Below are 20762 nucleotides of genomic sequence, written 5' to 3'. Positions count from 1 at the left end.
TTAAAAATGCAATTGAGGAGATGGGATTACCCTTCTGGCCGTCGGTTATTTATTCGTGAGAAGCCAAATCTCGGTTTCATACTTATTTTAATTAGAGTAAACACAGAGTACACTAGCTTAAATTAGACTAAAAAAGTTCATTACCCTTTCAATTTTAGCCTGGGTTGGTACTATTAGCTTTCTCCCTTTCTTAGTTCGTATTCGCTATCAGTTTGTGGCCTGCAACAATTTGTCAGTGATCAACGGGCTGGACCGCCATGGGTAGCACTTAAATGTGCCGTTAAAAGGCATCGTTTCAAAAGCATCGTATAAATAACGCAGGCTAACGGCATTTATGGTCGACTATGTGTGATTTTCTTTCGTTTTGAGTAACAAATACGGTTGATATTTTTGAGTTTGATTTTTACAAAGAAATGTGACTTCAGTTAAGACTGGAATGATGATGACTAAATATGAACGAATCTGTAAGATGATGAATTGAGTACAAGGGAAGTGAGCAATTGAGCTCGTTTCAGCTGATCTAATGGTTGTTGTCGGGGCGGAAGGGTCGAGCGGTTGAGTGTATTCCGTAAAAACGTACCTCTAATGGGGTGAAAACTGTCGACATGTGCCTCATCCCGCCCGCAGACCTAGTGATGTATTTAATCCCTCTGCATGTTATCGAGGCGAAGAATAATTTTGGCTTTGTATGTAGTTTAAAACAACTAATTTAATTACCTACTAATTAAATTGGAGTGTCTGTATGTCATATAGAAAAAAAAACATATTTCGTAACATGTTGTATATTTTGCTGATAACGAAAAACCATTTTTTAAATTTTTGACAGTTATTTTAACAAATAATTCCTGTTGCCTTACTCGATAAGTTCGAGAGTGCGAGATCGTTCAAGTAAGACCCAGAATTTGCTTAGAGACATCTGTTCCGCAATAGTGTTACACAACAAGGATTCAACGCGTCGGACAACGTCGTAAAGGATATCCCCAGACATCTCGGCCGACAATTACTTTGTCGTGGAACAAACGCTCTGACAACTTCGATAACTGTGAACTACAAAGGGTCACGAGTCACGACTTAACAACTTTTCATTTGTAGTAAATGTTCTCGTACAATTTTATGCTTTGGATAGTATTCCTAATAATTACCGACGTACTTCAAGTGTAAATATATACTTTTTTTGCTATATTATCCTTAAAAACAAAACATAAAATGTCATTTCCTATTTATAGGTCGACAAGAAAAAACTTACTTATTTTTAGTACTACTACAATATATTTCGAATAACCATCAAAAAGTAATCTCATAAAATATAATACATTAGTGTGTGTAAAAGCTGTAAAAATGTTATTAAAGTTTAAAATCAAATTAATTGTTTCAAACGGCCAAAATAGCGGGTCGTGAAAAGCTCGTGCGGGCGCTATCACGAACTCTTATTAGGCAGCTTATTTTATTAGCAGCCGCGGCTTTAAATCAGCGGGCTGGGGACAGGTGGGGCAATCGTCACCCCTTCACCTTCACGACCCACAATAATTCTCATTTCATTCACCTCCCTTGCGTACAAACCGTATTTTACTCTAATACATTCAGCCTCCGGGGACATATTTGTCTAGTTTATTGAAATCAACCGATCGTTTCGATTGTTTTAGATAAGTAATTCCACAAATGATCCGGATTTCGATCTTTTTGTTCTGTTATATATTATTATTATTTTTAATCGCGATAACGAATAAATTTTTAACTTAATCCTTTATACCAAACATTATGATTCCAACTCATGCCTTCTTATTTTTACCCCAAGTAATACATCAAATATAAAATTTGTGGTACATAAAAAGGGACTCCATAAATAAACTAGTCATCTTTTATGACATCCACAGATTTCTTTGGTTTTAAATCTCGGAGCAGAATAGTATGTATAAATCAACCCATAGTGGCGTGGCTTATCGGGCAGTTATATGTAATGCGTAAACAGGCCGTGTGGATTTACAGCGTGTTAGCTATAAATTTCCGTGCAAGGGTGCTTGCTGTGAAATCCGCGTCAGCAACGGCCCGGACAGGGTTCGACTGATTGCTCCATCCATCCTCCATCCGCACGGGCACGGTCGAGGGTGAGTAGCTAATAAAATAACGTGCGAATAATCGCAACTCATTATCAAAATCAAACACGGTCTCTCTGACAAATTATATTCGATTCATTCAACAATACTTCAGGTTTTCGTTTGATAAATGTCTGCACTGCATTTTATATTAACTTATCGATACATGCAAATAATCTAAACATACATGGAGAATAGAGAATACAATGCAACATTTCAGTGTATGCTCGCGGGCTTGTGTGCGGTGACATTAAACCGAAAGCGATTTTCAAAAACCTCCAGACGTAAAGAACGTACCGCAATCACTAAAAACCTACCGAGCCTCCCACCTGCCATTCTCCTCTTTCCTTTTTATAGCCGTTCAATACTGAATACTCAAGCATTGACGTATTGAGCACATGTATACATATGAACCTGCAAGCTCGTTGACTATAAAACTGATCTATTTATATATAACACATTTTTTATATCAAAGGTGGCAAACAAGAATAGACCACTTGTATTGCATCAATAACGAAGCAACCGCTACCCATAGATATACGGAATATCAGATGCGGTCCCTATCTTTAATATGACTTTTTAATTAATAATAGTTCAGTGTACAATATATCCCGTTCATTGTATTTATATTATTTGCATAAAGTATAATAACAAATTAATAAAGAAATAAAATTAAATCACGTGACGCAATAAATAATACACAAATTTCTAGCTAAGCTAATAAATTTGCATTCCGTTGCTGTTTTTAATTATGCCACCCTAGAATTTATCTACAGTGAAAGCTTTTGTTGTTTAGTTCTTACGTTTTATATTATTATCACAATATAAGTTAAGATGATAGATTTTTATAAAAAATAATTTTTAATTATTGTCAGAAGTTTAGTTGTTTAAGTGGCGATGCAGTGAAGTACTTTTGCTTTTAACATATTACCAACTCACTTTGTCAGCGTCTAGAGGTAAGTGATGTGCCGGGCTGAAGTGTCCGCGCCGCGGGACGCCAGCTTTGAATCGCTTCCGCTTCCGCTTGTCTCTTACCGCCCGCGGTGCGGCAGTTTGTCTATACTGTTAACGTTCTGCTTACTGCAATGTCAGCATTGAATTGAAAAATAGGAACCTGGCTCTTATGACTTTTTAATGTACAAATTGGAAAAAATTAATAAATTACAGTCTTTAACTTAGAAGAACTAAGTTAACTTAAAAGAACTAAGTAACTAAGATTTAACATAATTTTTATCTGTGTATCCTAGAAGTCGGCATAAGTATAATTAAATTATTTACATGATGTTTAATTTTTAATTAGTCGTTATAAGAATTAAGAAGATTAATTAATCCTTTTACTTATTAGTATTTCCTCGACGTTTTGATTGCGGAAACTTTTAAATCATTACTTATTCGCTTGTTTCCGATTTGTTTTTTTTCTACTAGGAGAAAAAAAGGACGAAACGAAGCGAGCAAAAGTAACTTTCGGGCAATCAGCAGGTTCAACTTCGGCAAGGGTTAAAATCAAAGGGTTCCGGTTTTATGAAGACTTATTTCAGACTTACCTTCAAGTTGAAATTAGATTTAATCTGGCTCGAAGCTTCAGGATTGAATTTTGTAAACAATTTCGAATACCTCGACAACTTGCAGGCTTTGTTGAAATACCAATGGGATCTCAGCGTAGCGTTGTTTCGAAATTCCACCAAAATGAATTTGCGAGCACTTATGAGGTAGAGTTTTGTGAACATTTGGATTCGTTCAATAGAAATGGCTATTTAATTAGGATTATTTGTTCAAACTTATGAATTTAGATTACAAAAAACTTACGAAAAACATGTTTAACTTTATTATGCAAAGGTAAATTATGTTAAACATTGTTTTTGAACAGAAGTGATTTGAACTTAATATTACCAATATTGAAGGTCGCCAAAACATTCAATCGCTGTTAAAACCATAGGCGTTTATTGTTCTTTCAAAGATGTTCTGATATCGGTTGTGTACAATTGTGTGCAAGTGGCTGGCACTTGGGTGGCGAGCACTTGCCTCACGCGCGCAACATTAGTTCGTACCGGATGTGAGCCTCTCTTTGTATTGGAGCTTTTTACTTCCCGCTTCGATAACCGAATGTCTGGAAAAAAAGTTGCGCACATAAATACTTTTCGTTTTATAACTGTTACAAGCTAGCATGCCAGTTTTTGGACATATTTTTCTATTATTATATTAATAAGATAAGCGTAAACATAATTTCAGGCGAGTCTCAAGGTGATGTTGATTATTTCTTAGGATGCAAGATAACTCAGATGATTTTGAAATAAATATTTAAGTGTTTATTGTGTGAACGTTGGGACCTGTTTATTTGGTTCTAGAGTTACATTATTCGAATTTGCACCCAGTAGAATTTTGAAAAGTGTGTTATAACCAGTTTTATCTAGTAAATTCAATTATTAGAATCCATGAAATAACACACAAATAGAAGTTAAGTTATTCTGCAAACGATACCTGCAAAAAGGCCTAGAAGCGATATGTCGCGGCGTATTCATAGTGTTGGTATTTTTTCAAAGCAGGTACGCGAGTGCCCTTTTTGTGTAGCTCCGAGTCCCTCGACTAACACTTCCCCATTGTCCAGATTGTTGCCCCGATAGGAAATCGATGACGTGTGTTGAATTCTATCCACTCATTGTTGTAACGAACACTATGTGTGTGGTTTTGCCTTTTATGATATAAAAATATATCTAAGTTGTTCTTTAAGATTTATTTTATTATATTTGTACGTATATGTTTAAAATGTATTATTTTGACGGCAGATCGGGATACGTACTGATGCAGAGACTATCCCAAATTATGTTGCATTATCAAACTATGTCACCTCTCGGTTTGTATTAGTTCATAGCATCATTATTCAGCAAACGATATATCAACGATTTATTCCTTGCTCTGATATTTGTGTTTTACATTAAATGTTGTATTAAAATTTCACATAAAATCAAATTGCTTCTCAAGGGTTCTTAACCTTTTAAGTGTTGAGATCAGATGAATCACAGGGTCGTAATCGCGGGGCGGCGGGGGCCGGTGGAGGTCTAACGACGTGCTGAATTAAGCCAACTTTTTTCTAAGTGAACATAAACGCTCAGCCTTTACCCGTATATATTGAAGTGGCGTATATTTTACGAACCCGCTCGAGGGCACTTCCATACATATCGGGTGGACAGAATTACCCTTTTCGTGTTTTACAAACAGTAGCCCTTTGTTTAAAATTGCGGGTCGCCCTTATTTTTCTTCGCAAATTTTGTTACAAAAATTTGAAATGTTATAAAAAGGTTACATTTGGTATAATTTACACATTTATCAAATGTTTATATTGTACTCTGATAAAATAGGACTTTTTCCTAGGTAAAGCCATCCGCTAAAGTTTATACTTGATGATAATTTTGTGAACCAGCCATTCACCAACTGTCCAGAGGCAGTCACTTTGTACGGAATCGAAATGGATCAAGAAAGGAATATAAGCGTGTTTCCATTATTTTCATTTCACGCAAGAGTAAAACTTTTGTCATTTGTTTAGTCAATAAAGTTGCGTTGGAGCAAAATTGTCTTAAATTATTTACGTAAATGTATAAAAAAAATGATTGAAGCAATTCCAGAATTGTCTACCCATTAAGGCTCTATAACGCGTTGCCTGGGGCCAGTGGCTAACCGAACTCGACGTCCAAAGTTGCAAAATAAATGTTTGCTTCTGTAACAGATGGATTCCTAACAATACAACATACAACAATATTTACACATCATAATGTGTTTATTTAACTACTAACCATTAAAATTATAAAATAGCTTTCATTCTATATTATTAATTATATTTGATATGTATTTGTATATTTTCGTTTTTAATTTTTAATATGCCATGTTATTATATAAATAAAAAATAAGCGTAGTCTGTTTAAAATGTTATAAGGTAATACGAGTACGGACTAATTATACCTTGGAGGTCAATTGGCGATCAAGTATGTAGCTACGTAACAATCAAATTGAGCAAATCGCTCTCTTATGTACGGCCTTCGTTCAAATATCGAGAAATACTTAAAGTATCAACGATTCCATTTTGAAATTGCTAATACAAAAATATATTCGTATATTTTTTCCTATCTAATTACGTTTTATGGAGTCTTAATAAATTCTTAAAAAGATACTACCTTGATCTAGAGTTGCTAAAAACCGAATGTCTTTGGAAGTTTTTTTTTGTCAGACCAAAGTGAAAGAATAGTCGAAGGGGAGTTAGTTACAAAAAACGATACATATTCATGCTTAGTTCGAACCAAAATTATGCAATAAAATTAAAATATAGGGTAATAACATTATATCAAGAAGGATGCGTTTGCGTCCGACCGACCGTATAAATCCCAAAATCTAGTTGGATGTACACCCGCAGAGTAGCACTTAGACGATACTTAAACATGGAATTTAAATATGCTAAGATGAGCTTGCGGATAGGGTTAGGCGTCCGAGAGACCGCTGACACGGCCCGCGCCCGACTAATGCCTCACATTAATAACCCTCGTAATTAATTGTTTGCATGTCCGCAGAAGAGAGCTAACGTCTCGTGAAAATTCACAACGCTTAAATATATTATTTAATACAACGAACTGATAAACATTTAGCACCTAAGTACATAATACTCATAATTTTTTTTCATATCCTCAAAATAAAAAAAAAATGTGTCTTTTTGTAATATTAATCAGCCATTGAACGTCTCTTATATATACTGTGAGGATATAATTTTGGCTTCATGATGCGAGTTAATTACCCATCGACAAGCGACCGGGACGGGGCACTGGGCGTGGTGCACGGCTAGCGGTGATAACGTGCATGTAATCCGATAAAATATATACGAACGCGAGGCAATGCCTGCTTCCCGCGCCGCATCGCTCGTTACTTGTAATTACTTCCCGACACTTCAGAGGCCTGCAATTTAGAAGAAAAACTATGAAACTACTACAAACGTTAACTTTCACACGTAATTCATTTGTTTTTTTAATTTGTTGTATATCGTGTGCAGTAAAACATGTTTTATTTAGTCAAAGATCTTACCGTTTCCGAGATCAAAGTCACTATGTAAAATATAACTTCATAGCTATCATTAGCAAAACAGAGATGAAAATATGTTTCAAACGGGTTATTGGTTTCAGAAACTCATGTTTAGATATTAAGCGAGTGTAGCCTAAAATGGAAGATGTTTAATCATTGGTTAATAATTCAAATTTAATAATATATTTTAAAATTTTATTGCATTGTAACATACGGTGACCGCGTTAGTGTTTTCTCGAACGTCTAGGAATAGTAACGCTTGCGAATTGAGTCGTGGCTTCAATTTCAAAACGTTTGATGTGTTTAATTACTTTGTTTGTTCTTGTTCAGCGGTGATGCCTGTTGTGGTCGTCCTAAGTCGAAAACGCTACCAAAACTGTTAGCATTCACAAATTAAATGTAACCCACGTCAAAACAAATGAATAGTTTCATAACGAAACGTAATAATTAAAGCTTTGCGTAGTAGGTTGTATGTAACAAATATGAGTTCCAAAAATGCTTTAGAAACGTTCTACCAAGTATAAATTTACAATGCTTATATGTATCATGCTAGAAGTGGTAACTTTTTAATTCATATTTTATTGGCAAAGAATTTCCCTTTTGCTGTCCGCTAACTCATTAAACCTTTTCCGCAATATGGTGATACATGCACCTGCGCAACGCATTTGAGATTCCTCTGTGTTTCCGTTGCTTTTGCCCCTTCTCTTTTAAAAAAATCCTAATATTAACCTTTTTTTAATTTGCTGTTTTTATATAGTAATTGGATGAAAAGAGAAAAATGAAAGTAATGATTGAGTGAAATACCGCAAAGAAATTAATAAAATGTACATAATCTGTGCAAATTTAGTTATCACATTATTCTTGACTTTTACTTACTAAGAATTTACATACAACAAAGGTTTAATTATTTGCCGTTTAGATGCAGGTAAGGAAGGCGAATTTGAATGAAATCATCATTAAAATTGTTAATGCAAATGAGAGAGGTAGAAGTGGAGGGGGGGATGGGTGCGAGGCGTTCCGCAAGGACGAGTCTTGGGTCCACAATATATCTTGCGGGCAGGCAACCGCGATTTGACTGACGGCGCACTCTGAAAGGACATTTATCAGCCTCACTAGCGGGTTACACTAAACCAAACAACAATGAATCCTCATTGACAAATTATCTCGCCATTTCTCATTCCAGGTCGTTTCTTTTGAATAATAGCCGCTAAAAAATAATTTTTGTCATGCGGACACAGATTTTGTTAAATATTTTTTTAAGTCAGTATTTTTTAAGGCTATTTAACACGATAATCAGGTATCGGAAGACAATATAAAAGTAAGTGATACCATTCGTGAAATAACTTAGCAATTTTCTAATTTATAATTTTCAGTTTGTATGGAAAAGCATTTGTTTACTTGTAAATTATCTTTGTGATCACAAAATGTTTTAGTAATCAGTTTAAAATGCCATTAAACTATCGAATGAGGTAAAACAATAAAGGGTTACGTACATTTCGTTAAATGTAAGCCACTTATGAAAATGAACGTAACACGCGGATAAACCAAAGCCTATTTTCCGCGCGAAGTAAAGCGAGCGGTTACAAATTGCTTTGGGCAAAGCGTAAATTTTAATTTTATCTCTAATACCCAAATGAGCACCGTGACTCGACATAATAAATGTACACTTCCCACGTTAGCCGCGCAACATTCACTTCACCCGTTTAATTCTAAATAAATGCAGTTGATAACGAAACAGAAAATCATCAATTTAAGTATCACCTTTAAGATGAAACTATCTTTTTTCAATACATTTCATATTTGCGGTAAAAGTGTAACAGGATTTTGATGATAATTAAATGGTGAATATACAGGTTGGTACTTTTTTGATCCTACAGTATAATAAGGGTCACTCTCGCTAAAGTAAAATACGATTGTAGGTAATGTCGTCTTCCGTAAGCTTAAGTAATGAAAACCGAACCTCCAATTACTGGAAAGGAGACAATGCCCTTTTGATCCCCTGCAATGAAAAACGTTTCCTAGTTGCCAAGGTTACTAATACCATCTAGAGATTAAGAACTTGTGGGAAAGTATTGTCTGTAAACAATCTTTCATTATTTTAACTACTTTCTTAAGTAAGAACATTTTCAAGAAAATGAAAACATATTCTCGTCTCATTGTTCAAGGTTAAATAAACACTAGATGACACTCGAAATTCAAACTTTGTTATACTACTATCGCAGCTCCTAGTAGAATAAAGTCTTTGATAGCTATAAAAGAACTTAACTATGCAGTTTTTGATATTATTTTGTTAACGACTTTTTGAAATTAGGTTATTAATGCCTAGTAAACTTATTTACGCGCTTAAATTAATAAAAGAACAACATTTACTGACAACTATAAGCAGTATAACAGATAATCTTTTACACCAGTGCGTCGGTTGGCGAAACAATCTAACTTTAAATTTGTGCCGGCGTCGGCGTTAGCTTTGCCACCTCTGTTTGTCGGTTGACAGTTTGGGCTGAGTACTTTCAGCCGGACGCAATTCCCCGCATAACTCAACCTAATTAGTAGTGTAGTTCACGTGTTTTTATTCAAAAAACATATGTTGGAAATTATTTATTATCCATTTTTTATGTAGAGTTAAAGCGACCAATTTACTCTAAAATTATTCGTAAACTTGTTGATTTTATGAATTTATCGCGATAGTTATTAAAGTTTGGACCTGGTAAGTTCATTTTTTTGTAAAAAAAAAAATAGAAGCTTTTCATTGTATATTTCTCAAATGTGATAATAATTTAATAATTTCGGGTTAATAAATTCAAATAACCCCGCTACATAAAATTGCAAGGGTGACCTTTAACGCAATGTTTAACATTAGCTCGGGGCTGATCGGAGTGCGAGTCACGACAGGACAGTTTATTACAAGTTCTCAAGTCCTCCGGCGGCGTTCGAACGGGCGCATAATTTTCATAAGAAACACGCCATCGTACGCCCGACACAAAAATTAGATTCATCAGTTCGCTTGGGGGAATGTCCCTAATTTATGCTGTGGTAATCGATTCAATAAGACGAATGCGTAAAGACTAACTTCTGACGTCTCTAATTGTATTCTGAAAATTCGTGAAAGGAAAGTATCATAATAAGGACGTGACATAAAGTAAAGGCAACTACAGAAAATTATTACAAGGCTACTGGATGAGTTACTAAGTTTAAAAGGAATTTTACTAGCTTGAGGTGGTTTTTTAATTTGTTTTTTTTTTATAACCAAATTGTAAAATAAAATGCTGTTTCGTATTCCTTTCGTTACTGTAAACCCATCACATGGAAATATAATATTAACATGAAAAGAAAAGCAATACTTGCCGCTATTATATCTAAACCAACGTTAGAAATAGCTACGGCTAGTTATCAAAAGTTCAAAAAATTAACGTTTGGAATACCTGAGATATGTTTAAAGATAATAGGAGTTATAATAGATAGGAAAATTATTCCGCCACCGCGTTATTTCATTACCCACTTAAAGGAATAAAGGAATAACCATAAAACACTCCACGGTTCTATTGTAAGAATAATATTGCAATGCTTCTCGTTCATTTTTATGCGAGCTAAATTCTCTTGGAATCGCAAACTTGTGGATTTTCTTAATAAGGCGTGGTCTAGTTTACACAAGAATTTCATTTTGTTTGAACGTGTCTTTATTTTACATCGTCTAATTTTTTAAAGGCTTAGTAACTTTATGTTAGTTATAGTATCAAGATTTAACACCGTTAATAACCAAATTGGAGTCCAATTGAAAAATTATTCCTGCTAACATGGTACAAACAGTAATTTTTTCTTTAATGAAACTAAAGGATTTTATTAATGACACTAAGAAGCAAACAAGATCAATGATTCTATGACTATGACCTATTGTATTTTAATTACCCATATTTATAATATTATATAGTAAAGTCCTACAATGACAATAATTATAATTTCCATTCCATTTTGAAGTTATTGCTGTTTCAAATACATTGAATACAAGGCGTTTGGGGTACAAACATAATTTACTTATCTCACGTGAGACCAGAAAGTTTCGTTCAAACAAATAATATAGGTTTACATTGGTGCGGGGAGCACCTGGGCGACGCTACGATCGGTGTGTCCCGGGGGAAATAAAAACTTTGTCGCACGTCGCTTGTCCTAAAGCCCTCGTGCACTCGGCAATGCCATGCCACTCGTATATGTTCACCGATTTGCTACCGATGTACACTTTATGGCATTGATTCTCAACGACACTACGTTTACGATATTGTTTCGAATTATTGCTGTGTAAAGTAAGAGTTTCATGATGCTGACACAGAATTGAATTCAAGAATTTATCTGTTTGAATACGGCCGGACGATAGCTACATCGTTAATCTTTAGTTATTTTAGATATGTCGCCTCTGAAAGCGATTTCAGTCTTCATTGTCATTATACATACGGCTCAGGTATAGCACGTAAGAAAATATATTATAAATGTAAATAAAACAAATAATATGTATTGAAATGGAACAAATATATGCATACAAGAGGAAAGATATTGGAATATCTTAAAAGTAACTAAGGGAATATTACTGTAGCATCCAAAGTTTCCGACGTCCGGAGTTCGATAACTGCTCAGATCTCGGTGGAATTTTTAAATTAATTCAAAGGAAAAATAAAATTAGCAAAGTTCGCGAAGATTATATTACGCCGTCGTAATTTCTATCAAGAAACTTGTAACGTATTTGGGAGTATTAAATTTTCTACAACAGTTATCACGTTTTCAACTTTCATACTTATAATTTCATTTGAAGTAGCTTTTAGTAATATTACATCTGCAAATGTTTTGATAATTTCTTTTGGATTTTTTTAATGATAACTTAATAACATTATCAAGTAACTTAAAATATTATAAAATAAATAAAAATAATGATAGAGAATTGTGTACAAAGGCTTCTATTGTGTTATTTTTTACTTATTTCTATTTTTTCATTATTTACATTGCATTCAGATTGAATATGGTATGTGTATACAATATTTTTCAATACGATTACTGATTACTAATATTACTAATGCAAATGTTTAGATGGATGGATGGATCGATGGATGGGTGGATGGATGTTTGAAGATATCTCTAGAAAGGTCGAACGGATCCCGCTGAAATTTTGCAGTAATGTAGAACATAGTCTGGAAGAACACATAGGCTACTATATAAGGTTTTTTTTAAATTCCGCTTGGAAGGAATCACGTGCGACAGTTAGTATGATTATAAAACATTCAAAAACTTTACATATTCACTTACAGTGATATGGCGAATGTCGATATGAAAAGTAAATTTGTTTTCGCCCCTTTTTATAGTACACGATCTATAAAACCTTTGAATAAACATTTACTCTCTTTGCCCTTTAGAAATCGTAAAAAGGATCTGGGAACTTCGCCCTAAACTTATTTAAACTTTTACCCTAGAAAATCCTTTGCGAAAGCAGTTTAAATGCAGAATAGAATATGTATTAGAGAATAGGGAAAGGTAACGGTGACTCGATTTACTGATAAAATAAGCGTAAGTGTTTCTCGTACTGATCTGATTTTTTTCTGATGTAAAAATTGAATCTTTTTATAACAATACTCACTAAAGTGTTTTATTTTAACATAAAACACACATTTGAATCATTAATTAAAAATAAAACACACATTTGGAATCATTATAATTAATAACTATATTACGATTGAATCTTAATAGCAAACTTATCACAAACAGTAAATAGTTTCAAAGGAATTACAATAAAGTACATGAAACTTCGTGTAAATCGTATAGATCAGCTTTTTGATTTTCAAAGGGTTGAAAACTCAAACTTTGCCGCGAGGTATTTCTTTATATACGTCAAGAGGAGTTACTAATTTTAACTTTAGCAGACTACGGCAGCGATTTAGGAATTATCTTTTCGCTTTGACGGACTTATCAAAGTTGATCTTTCGAAACTTCAACGGATCGCTTTAAAATGTGTGTATTCAATATGAATTTAATTCTTTCAACAAAGTTGTTATTATTTCTTAATTGCAATTTTGTATGTTTCATAGTAATTATTGAGAGTAAATAAAGTTATCTTTTATTTGACCTTGCAGTACTGAAATGTTTGTATTAGATTTATCCAAATTATTACGATTAAAGTTTCTGATTTAATATAATTCTCAAAGATCTGATAAAAATGTCTCTTGTTTCTTTGCAAAGGATTAACTGAGTCAGTTTATGCGTTCAGCGGCTCTAAATCAAAATAAGATTGCGGCGTAGTTCAGTGTAAAAGTCGGCGGCGCTGTGTGTCATTGTTTAGCGATCTCGGAACGTCGCGTCGCCGGAGTCAATATGCGGAACATTTCCTATTACACGCCCACTTCTTCTCCTGAACGGAAGTACATTAACAGAGCTGCACAACGTAATAAATTAATTATAAATGTCTTATTTTGAACTTAGTAGTATAATTTATTCGCTTATTCAAATCAATAGGTATAAAATATTTGCGTTATTTTTTTATTTATTAGCTATTTAATTTAAAAGGATATTTATGACTTCGTAGCTTTCTGACATTAACTGAGTCTGACTGAGATTATCCCAGAATGTCACTTTACCAGAATTTTTATAAATAATCAATGAAAAATTATATAAAATTATACATATAACTTTAAGACTAACAGTACTACATTTCCAGAAAATATTAATCTTTTTTTAAAATGTTTATGGCACACTTTAAAAATAAAATAGCATACAGCAACAGCTCTATTGAGATCTGGGAATATTTTTATACCAACACAATTTGTAATGGAAGCGACACGCGGAGACAAGAGAGCGCAGGGGTCGGGGGTGACGGGCGGGGGGAGATCACACGGACGCGGGAAAATTACTTGCAAATTCCATTTACAAAGTCTAGGGGCAGCGTCAAAAGAAACCAGCGCCCGCAACCGGGCATTACCTCACTATTGTCCTCGTTGTGATCTTACATCGAATTGGGCCTTGTCTTGTTTAGGAACTTTATATTTGATGAGAATCATTATTGTCGATTTTTTTAATTATGCGGTATTCATTACTAGGGATATATCTGAGGATATCTTCTTTTATGACTAAAAATCATTGTTTTAATGTTTGTCCTCAACGCGCCTACGCGTTTTGACAGGGTGTTCAAAGACGCCAAAAAGATTTTTTTTCATTGCGATATTATTTTGATTATTTATTAGCATTATTGTTAAATTGTGGCAAATATTACTTGTTTAAACATAGAAACAAAAAAAAGTTTTTTTCAAATAACTTGAAATTGTAACATTCATTAGTGTTTCGCCACATATTGAATAACTGAACAGTACAAATATAATATACAGGGGGTCCCACAAAGTTCGCAGGCGAGGTATCTCGTCTCCGTCGTATCATTGTTTGTTTCGCAACAACTTTAACCAGAACTGTGTAAAGTCACACTAAGTGTTAGTGAAGTTTACACAGCTTGTATAATAATCTACATCCTATATAATAAGTAAATAAATTTTTAAAATTTAGCGTAGTTTTATATAATAATTGATACTGGTGGTATATATTTATTTGTACTTATGGTAACCTAATAAATAGTAATGGTAGTAGTAATAATGTAAAAACTCCAGAAACATTACTGAATTCCGTCAAACAAAATGGCAGTTTGTAAATTAACCGCATTCGATTATGATTTCTCAAACTTTATCTGCAATGAAATTATAATATTTATTTGATATTTTTGTATTCCAAATATAATAAAGAGAATGGAAAATTTCAAGAAATAAATCAATTATATATATTACAGAAGCAATTTTAAAATTTCCAGCTTTTTTAACAAAAGTTAATTATTATTATTACAGATATAATAAGAAAAAGTTATGACATATGTCACCTCTTTTTATATAAATTTATAATAAAAAAAAAATCGCTGTAATATTTATAATAATTATTAAAGTCATCGAAGATCGTAAATAATACCAGAGATAAAATCCTTTGAAAATAATTATTACAAAGTAAAACAACAATTCAATTTGTCTAAAAATTGTCATAATGTTCCATTGGTATGTAAGTACGGCGAGGTTACGGCGAACTTAGCTCATTACCACATCTACGTTACCAGAATGACAATGAAAAGAATTTTACTTTACTCTCTCGTCTAAGCTTATTAGGTGGTGTCGGACGTGTAGTGGCAACGCTCGGTTCGCGGACTATTGAATTTCTCGCTTCAACTCTTGGGAAAAGTACACTGCAGTTGTTATTTGCGGGTTACTTGCAGTGCTCTTGTAAATCTGTTCTATCGATGTGTACAGTTATGCAAATAAGTGTAAGTTATTTTATTATACCTTAAATTTCTCACGAGAATATACGTAAATGTACGTTCTTTTTATTGTGACCTACTGTGTCCTAATTTAATTGACCAATACTAAAGAGCTGTTTGATTTTTATTTAATCAGATTAATTGTTTTTTTTTATTAAATATTATTTGTGACAAAGAGGTGATATGGCCACCTATACTCAACTATTTCCCTTCTACACAGAATTTTAAAACTAAGCCAAAAGTAACTAAAACGATATTTGTTTACCAACGCCATTGAAGATGGAGTAGGATTCAAAATTGAACGGAACGCGGTAGTAAATAACAAAGGAGATTGGATTATTCCGATAAAATAACATGAAACACCGCAAGTGGATGCCGAATTTTACCGCCTTTGGTCCGTTGACACAGGCAGGGAGATTTAATAAAAATTAAAAATTGCGACTTGATGATGATGAGAAAGAAAAAAATTGTTTGGCTTTATTCTATTTACTGGCTGTCGCCCGCGACTCCATTCATGCGGTATAAAAAAATGAGCAGCCTACGTATTATTCCAGACCGTATTCTGCATCTGTACTAAATTTCAAACAAACATCCATCGATCCATCCCATCCATCCATCCAAACATTTGCATTTGTATATAATATTAGTAAGGTAAGATTTATTTTTAATGATAATAAAAAATGTAATTAGTCTGGCATATTAACTAAACAGGAACTAATTGAGGGGAGTAATGATAACATCTTGCTTGGCCAATTGTTTTTTAGGAAGCCACAAATAGAGTATGTGTTGCGTGTGGCTGTGGGGGCGAGTTGGTCGCCCGAGGAACGTCCGCGCGCAATCTTATTCCTCCGAGCGGCGTTGGCTCGCTGCCGGCAGCTTATTGCCTACGTGCCACCGGGACGGCCGCGCACACGTCATATTATTCTATCGAACGGCTATCGGTCGCACCCACACCGATATTAGTATACCCGCCGCTGCTGTCTCCAGATATTGCCCGCTCTCGTAAATAAAGCCATCGAACTAACACGTAAAGAACCACTATTTGTTACAGTAAGATAAATTTATTGCTTCAGCAATGTTTACAGTGCATTCTTTCATAGTTGGGAGTCGCTTATTGGTCGAAATACTCGGTCGAGTTACATCTTTCTCCTTACTATCGATATTTAATATCCCTGCTTATTTCTTAGAAGGAGAAATTCAAAATTATAGGTTCCTTTCGTATTTTAATTGAAGCTGTTACGTCGGAAACAACTATGCGAACAATAACGTAATAAGGGTGACCGCAGCCGGCGTTATTGCCGTCGGCGAATGTTGCCGCTGAGATTTGTCGGAAAAAGTGAAACTTTTTATCTGTGCTCGGTCCCAGGCCGCCCGTTCTCATTTCCACGGAGCCACTCTTGATCACAATCGAGCGACCGCGACACAGGGTTGTAAGACATTCTGTAATTTTGGGCATCACTGAATAGAATCGTCGTGTTTCATATACAAGACGCAGATGAAAGAATATTTCTAAATTTAATTGAGACTTATTGTATATGAAAAATTGAAAAAAAAATTTTTTTGATTAACTGTTTTTCACATCAAATTAAAATATAAATATAATAACACAAGTAGATTTTTTATGTATTGTAGATTTCACGTATTACTTAAATAACATAAGAAAATAATGAATTAAATATGTTTATTTTTTGTTGAAATTATCACTGGCAACCCTGATTTCATAAGGAGTGAAGAACAAAGAAAAATATGTACGCTCTGGGGAGCGATACGTTAAAAAATTATGTGACCCGCAGAGCGATGGTGAGATGATAGAAGTAGACAGATAGCGCCACTTTCTATAACTAAGTGTGGACACTCGATCTCTATTGTGAACCCCGGCTCATCTAATAAATGGCTTATTGACTTTTTTTTTTCAAATATAGAATGTAATAATTTTTAAATGATTAAAAACTATAATATTTTTAATCAAATAAAAGAAGAAGGCACCGGCTGAATATAACAGAAAAGACGTCGATTTAGAAAAAACCGGCTCAGGTGTCAAGACCTTGCTAAATTGGACTACTTTATCTTCACCTTCCATTTTTGGGTACAGGCAAAATTGATTGTCAATTATTATTGACGCATTTATCTTCTACAACTATTTGTATCTTTATAGGTGTTATAAAAAAGAATACAGTCCATTTTATTAGCATATCGAGTTAGTGATTCAGGCGTTAGCGTGGCGGGCACGGGCCCCCAATAAAACGGGCCGAGGTAAACGGCGTGTTTGCGCTGCGAGATGACTGATAGGGCACGCGCGACGTCCGCACACTGCAGTCTTATACACAACGAACACCGCACACCCATTCAATAAAACTATCCATTTGTTCAAATAGCGACTCTGAAACCGTTTACTATTAGTATGTTAGGAGTAAGGGAAAAATGTAAAAGCATTATTTAGGAACCCAGGTTACGGTTGCTTATACAGGATGTCCGGAAAAGATATCATGTCAATATGACAATTTAACCCAACTTATCTTTATCCAAACTTGCATAGTGTATACGCTAGAGGCCTCCAAAGTGTATAATTATTTATACATATATAATCAAGTATATTAAAAGTTAATGTATAATGTACAAAATTTTAGTTTTTTTTAAATTTTATTTTACGAAACAATTAAAAAAAAGTGGGAAGCTTTTCTATGTGGTGTAGTAAAGCACTATTTTTTTAGATATAAAATCCCTTATATTATAAACTGTATAAACAACTTTGTAAGGAAAGACCAAGACAAGTGATTGTAAGTAGAGTTTTAAAAGCGGCCAAAGTCGTAGGAAACAGCTATAAAACTAAATAGCAGTAGCACAATAGTTATTAGCTTTGAAAGTTTACTCAATTTTACAAAATAAAATAACGCCTGCGTTTTATTTAATTACACAATACACCGTGGGTTTCTGAGACCAGAATATCTGTATGAAAGATATTATCATCACTATCATTATCTTTGATAAAACAGAGATAATAAAATGTAAACGGAGATTTTGATCTTAGAAACCCACAGATAGAGAATTTATTCCAAAGATTAAAGTCGGTGTGATAAGATTTGAGGTCAGCGTTAGTTAAAGCATTTGACTTGCACATATATTAACCACGTACCTTGAATATCACTGCATATCTACGATCTTTTGCACGTGTTTCATAACCTCGTATTAAAGTAATGAACAAGGAGGTAACATTTGGGTTTACGTGATTTCCTATATTCGACAATTTAATAATACACACCACCATATTTTACAGGAGTGGACAGAAATGACTAAATTCGCTTGCTCTCTCTTCTTAGTAATACTAGAAATTTTACCAATATTAAAAAGTCGAATATTTGGATGGATGGATGGAAGAAGGTATCTCCAGAACTTTGAACATCGTCTGGAAGACACACAACGAAGTTTTATAAATATACGCATAAGCTTTTTTAATTGAAAACGTCACAAATTTGTCTAAGATATACTTTGCTATCGTTCTATTTTCTTTCCATCTGTAGGTAACCAATACCTATATTTGACACCAATATTTATATTCTTATTGTTACCGACTTCTCGATTACCTAATTCTATCAAAAGAAATAACGTTCCGTTTATGCTGGTATTGAGCTCGAGCAAAACGTAGTCAAGTTCATGCTCAGCCGTTGCTCTAAATCTTTGACTCTTGATGACAGGACGTGTTATCGCGTACACTCTACACTGTTAAATAAAAACAAACAATACGTTCTACACTTGTTTGTTTCTCTGCTCCTTTTATTGTACGTATATTTTTTTGCGTATGCGTTTATAGAGACGTAAGTGAGCACACATGTGATCGTCATCTTTAGCTCACCCCTGCCAAGTGGCAGAATATATTTAATACAACGGCGGCTCCTTGCTTGGTCTGTTCCTTTATAGTCAAAGCTCTAAATAGTTATTTTATGAATTTGCGTTCCAGTCGTGCCGCTCCTTTACTACAAGAAAGCATTACTTTGCATTGCAGTGACATTTTTCTTTATGAACTTCCCTCGCCTTGTTTTTATTAATTCCACTTCGTTGAAACGTAGAACTCTATGAAGAAATTAAATAAGCCGAGCCAGGAATATAACGTTAGAAATTTTAAATATACATTTCTAAAATCTTTCTTTTTTATTTAAAGTTCTACTTAAGTCATACTACATTATAATTATGTTTCATGTACTTCTTTCATGTTTAAAAAAACAGCGTATAAGGTATGCTAGATGATATCAATATTAAGATTCGCAAGATTCGTTACACAGATATCTTATGCTAAAAAAATATTTTACGTTGTAGGCTTCATAATCTTACTAATAATATAAATGTGAATGTTTGGATGTATGGATCTCCAGAACGGCCGCATGGTTCTCGCTGAATTTGGAATAGATGTAAACATAGTCTGTAAAAACAAATAGGCTAATAAGGTTTTTAAATATCGCGCGGACGGAATTGTAGGCGATAGCTTGTTAATAAATATAATTAATTCTATGCAGTTCTTTATCGAACTAAATTATTGCTTGGTAGCAATCTTACAAGCTGTATATTATTCAGATTATTCACAGGGTTGGTGTCTGTCTCCTATCACATTTACGTTTCAGTAATTTGGAGACCGAAAACGAACCGGTTCGACAATTTAATTCATTCAAGCAGTCATAAAGTTGGAGGCGTCTCACTGCTTAATATAGCCGCCTTGCAAGAAACAATTAAACACGAGTACAGATACACAGGAGCTACGTTAATTTAGAGGGTACAAGGATACCAAATATTATTAAATTAAATATTTTTTGAAGCTACGTTAACGCTGAGAAAAATCTAGAGCTTGGCAACTTGTTCAAATAAGATACAGGAAAGCAAATATAAGTAACGCTTTTTATATATGTATGAAAATATTAATTAAATTAACATGTTACCTGTATCCAACAATATTTGGCAGTTTGAGTTTTGACCTTTAAGTTCCGAGCTCTGTCCGTCTGTTGCCAACCCTTTGGAAATTGTCTATTCAATCAATGTACCTGCAAGGTTTAAACTGCGGCATATCATCTTTGAACAAAATCAAGTGATTTATTTTATTACTTCGGCTAAGCGTGGTACTACAAAAATCTGGTCTAACTAAATCCCTATACTATCTAGACTATAATGTATCTATGTTCCGTATTTCAACCAAATGCGCTTAGTCGTTTTGGAGTTATGTGGTAACATTCATCTATATTTTGCATTTATAATATTAGTAAAAAAGTTGAAATCGTCCTGCCTTCTTTCTATAACATGCGTTAGATTCT

This window comes from Papilio xuthus, unplaced genomic scaffold (genome assembly GCF_000836235.2).
Source record: "Papilio xuthus unplaced genomic scaffold, Pxut_1.1 DF825946.1, whole genome shotgun sequence".
Taxonomy (NCBI): Eukaryota; Metazoa; Arthropoda; class Insecta; order Lepidoptera; family Papilionidae; genus Papilio; species Papilio xuthus.
This window is presented reverse-complemented; position numbering follows the sequence as displayed.